Source organism: Muscardinus avellanarius (genome assembly GCF_963383645.1).
Source record: "Muscardinus avellanarius genome assembly, chromosome: 1".
NCBI classification, from domain to species: domain Eukaryota; kingdom Metazoa; phylum Chordata; class Mammalia; order Rodentia; family Gliridae; genus Muscardinus; species Muscardinus avellanarius.
Genome location: NC_137786.1, coordinates 68,942,951 through 68,947,997, shown reverse-complemented (window position 1 = coordinate 68,947,997; position 5,047 = coordinate 68,942,951).

Sequence of the window (5,047 nt, the reverse complement as noted above, 5' to 3'; positions counted from 1 at the left end):
CGGAAAGCATGCCGTAAATCAACTGCTATTCAGATTCTCAATATTCTTTTTTAATAAATAAATCTCTACATGCTCTCTTAGATGGTGAGGAAAGAAACAAGGAGACAACGGAAATAAAAATAGAAATTTGCTTGTTAATTGTAAATACTGTGTATCACACACAGTTACCCATCTCCTACCAATTAAAAGATTTAACACCTTTTCTTTGAGGGAGTTATATATTTTTGAGGTTTTAATTTTTTTCTTAATTCATTCTCACATAATGGCAGAAGAAACTGTGGAATTAACATTAACTTGCAAATATAAAAGAAACCTGAACACTGATTTAAAGAATCATGTTCTGATAGACTTACACTGTGACATATAGTACAGTGCATCTTGAGTATTTATAACAAATAATCCTCGCATCTTATAATAAAAGATTATGTTTTAATCTTTTAATTACAAACTCTAATCTTATAATCTTAGTAGCAAACTGCATTTGTTTTGAACCTTTTAGTAGCCAATTTATCCTCTTTGGACCATAAAGAAATGTACATATGCCACAATATAAAGAAATTACAAACCCACCTAATTTCATACTTGCATTAAAGTTCACAAAGAAATTGCATTAAAAGATGTGCAATTACTCACCTTACATTCTTCCTGGCAAATATCTGTTCCAAAGTTAGTGACAATCCCATACATAAAAAAAGAAGTGAAAAACTGAACAAGATTTTTCTTCCCATCAAGAAATAAATCAGTTCTCCAAACCAAGCACATCTGCTAATTCATAATGCAAACAGGGCAGGGGCAGTACTTTTCATGCCATGTAACTGATAGTATATTCAACCAATGAAAGGAAAGCTTTCCCAGGATGCATTATGTGGGGGAGGGAGGAGGAGGGACTTGATGATGCTTAATTTAGAGTATAGAATGAAACCAATATTTAGGTTTTCAATTATGCATCTCATTGAAGGATTTTTAGGAAGGAAATTTTTAGAGAAAATATATTTGTCAGATAAGCTCTTTTTAGAAAGTTGCATCATTTTGATACCGCCATGTATTTTTTTTTTTTTCTGGAACTGGGGATTGAACCCAGGGACATTCTACCTCTGAGCTACACACCCAGCCCTATTTCTCTTATTTTCTATTTTGAAACAGGGTCTCACTGACTTTAGGAGGGTCTCACTAAGTAGTTGAGGCTGGCTGAGAACCAGCAATCCTCCTGTCTCAGCCCCCCAAGTACTGGGATTACAAGCATGCACCACCATACCTGGTGCCATGTAACTCTTAATAAGATTCTCACACTACTTTTCAGGAAAATACTAAAGTTTCTCCAAAAATCTATGAAATATATATATTACATGCATCTTTTAGGTGAATAAGTCAATAAAAATCTCTGGAACTGACCTGAATTTACATATATGTCTTAGTTCACAGTTTTCTACTGGATTTATGACTGCTGGGAAACTCTGAAGGCAAAGTGAAGGGGAACTGACTGGATTCAGACACCACTCAAGCACACGCCTGGCAGAAGACGTACGAGCTCTCTGGCACTAGGCACATTGTTTTCTTTCCTGAGCCTTGTTTCTTTGTCTGCAGAATGGGAAAAAAATATTTAAGGAATTATTATGAAGATTAAATGAGCTCATAGATGAAAACTTCTCCTTCGATGCTTAACTAACTAGTACACACTTGTTACCATGTCCTGCCTGGTCTCTACTCCCATCACACCCACTTGAAGAAAAAAACCACACAACACAACGCAGTACAACAAAATCCATATGGGTTATTTTACATATTTTTAAAATACAATTAAAATGCCGCTATAAAGAAAGATTCCCATAAAAAGTCAGCATTTGGATATGTAGGAACTTTTATCTCTTTAACGGTAAAGTACTTGAAAGTATTAATAGCTGAAAGGACCTTTTTTTCCTAAGATTTTTTTTTTATTATTTGTGCTTTGGGGTTTTTTGTTGTTGTTGTTTTTTAGGGTTTTTTTTTTGTGTGTGTGTGTGTGTGTGCGCGTATGTTTTGGTAGGGAAGTATTGCTAGAGATTGAACCCAGGGGCACTCTACCACTGTGCTATACCGATTTTCTTTTTATTTTTTATTTTGAGTCAGGGTCTCACTAAGTTACCAAACTGGTCTCAAACTTGTGATTTTCCTGCCTTAGCCTCCTGAATCACTAGGATTACAAGCATGTGCCACCACTCCTGATTTACTATATTTTCTCTATCCATTCACTCAATGGTGGCCACAAGGCTGATTCCATGACTTAGCTGCTATTAATTGTGCCTCAATAAGCATGGGCATGCAGGTATCTCTGTAGAATACTGACTTTGATTCCTTTGGGTATATCCAGGAGTGGGACAGCTGGATCATATGGTAGCTCTACGGTGTCTTTTGAGAAGCCCCCCCACACACACACACACACTGATTTCCATAGTGGCTATGCTAGTTTGAGATTTTGTTTGGCCCCACATCCTCTCCATCATTGCTTGTTTTGTTGTTGTTGTTGTTGTTGTTGTTGTTGTTGTTGTATTCTTGATGATGGTCATTCTGAAACAGGTATTTGTAAGTAAAATATCAGAGATGATAGATTATAGAAAGGCTTACTCTGAGGAGATTTTTGTTCTCCTTCTTCAACATCATCTTCTCACATGGCACAAGGGACCCTTTCAAAAAATGAGAATAAGCCGGGCATTGGTGGCTCATGCTTGTAATCCCAGCATTTGAGAGGCTGAGACAGGAGGATTGCAGCTCACCAGCAGCCTCAGCTACTACTTAGTGAGGTTCTTTACAAGTCAGCGAAACTCTGTTTCAAAATAAAAAATAAAAAATAAAAAATAGGGCTGAGCGTGTACCTCAGAAGTAGAATGCCCCTGGGTTCCATCCCCCATACTACAAAAAAAGAAAGAAAGAAAGAAAGAAAGAAAGAAAGAAAGAAAGAAAGAAAGAAAGAAAGAAAGAAAGAAAGAAAGAAAATAAGGAAAATGTGAATAAAGCACAGTGACTGGGGGAGGTAGGAATGCAGAAGGAAAGAAGTTCTTAATAAAAACCATAAAATGGCCAGGCACGCTTGTAATCCCAGTACTTGGGAGGTTGAGACAGGGGGATCACAGATTCACAGCCATCCTTAGCTGCTTAGTGAGGCCCTTCGCAACTTAGACCCTGTTTCAAAATAAAGAATAAACAATAGGGCTGGGGTGTTGCTCAGAAGTAAAATGCCCTGAGTTTCATCCCCAGTACCATAAAACAAACAAACAAATAAATAAGCCCTGTTTGGTGGTACATACCTATAATCCCAGGATTTGGGAGGCTGATACAGGAGGATTGCAGGTTCATGGACAGCCTCAGCAAGTAGTGAGACTCTCTGTAACCAAGCAAGACACTGTTTCAGAATAAAATTAAAATGAGGCTGAGGGTGTAGCTCAGAGGTAGAATGCCTCTGGGTTCATCCCCAGTACAAAAAAATACACCTCAAAAAAAACATAAAATAAAAAGCTGATCTTCAATGTGGCCTCTTCATACCCTTCTACTTCCCCTCATGCATCCTTTTCTTCCTTCATCCTTTCATTTCTCAGCTTCCTCTCTCCATACCTCCTTTTATCTATCTAATCCTTGCCTGATTACATAGAACTTCAGGAAAGGTTTACATAGACTGAAGATGAGGTAGAGAGGTCTGGATAGGTGGAATTTAGTCTTAGCCATGGCTGACAGATAAACTATAGGATATCCATTTAAATCCAAATTTCAGAAAAATAAATGATTTAACATCAATGTTTTTGCTACCAAAATCTCAGATTCTGCTGCTCCTCACTAATCTATAAAAGTTGGGTGATAGAATTTGGTGTAAGAGATGGGTTTATTCAAAGCTAACCCTGTCTCAAATCTCCATCTTCAGGGGTGTGGACAGATTTTATAAGAGAAAAGGGAGCCAGCTGCGGTGGTACACACCTATGATATTGGGAGGCTGAACTAGGAGGATCGCAGGTTTTGAGGTAGTGCACCTTGACTTAGCAAGATCCTGTTTCAAAATAGAATAGGGCTTGGCTTGGGGTTCTAGCTCAGGGGTAGATTCAATTCCCAGGAGAGAGAGGAGAGAGAGAGAGAGAGAGAGAGAGAGAGAGAGAGAGAGAGAGAGAGAGAGAGAGAGAGAGAAGAGAGAGAGAGAGAGAGAGAGAGAGAATAGGTATGATGGGAAAGTACCGTGGGGCAAAGGGCACAGAATATACAAATATAGATTTACCTAGTACAATTTCAGTTTTTCAGCTCTTGCTGGTACCAGCCCAGTCTCTGGGGCCAGTTCCTCAGTTTCCATTTTTAGCGTGAGGAAACTCTGTTGCAGAAAAATAATTTATCAGAAAATTAGGAAAATTGGAGCTTTATATTTTAAGTGGGGCTCTATTTCCTGTCCCATGCAATATCTGAGACATACTATATTTAAAAATCATTCATTGTTTATCTGAAAACTAATTTTAACTGAACATCTTGTATTTTTATTGGCTAAATCTGGCAATCCTAGTCTTAGGAAACTGTGGTATTCACGCCTGGATTGTGAAATTAATTTTAACTGTAATGTGCATGCAAGTCACATGGGTTTTGTTGAAATGCACACTCTCATTCAGTAGATCTTGGTGGAGTGTGGGATCCTATCTTTCTAATAAGCTGCATGTTATGATACTACAGACCTGGGGTCTGCCATTCACAAAGCAAGAACCTAGACCAGCTGTGTTCAATAGAACTGCAATGAGAGCTACATATGTAATTTAAAACTTTCTAATAGCCACAGTAAAAGAAGTCAAAATAAACAAATTATTATTATTATTATTTGCAGTACTGGGGGATTGAACCCAGGGGCATTCTATCTCTGAGCTATACCCAAACCCTATTTTTTGTTATTTATTTTGAGCAGGTTCTCATTAACTTGCGAAGGGCGTAAGTAGATAAGGCTAGCCATGAACCTGCAATCCCCCTGGCCCAGCCTCCAGAGTACTGGGATTATAAGTGTGTGCCACCATGCCCGGCTGTTAAATTGATTTTTTTTTTCTTGGTTCGGTAC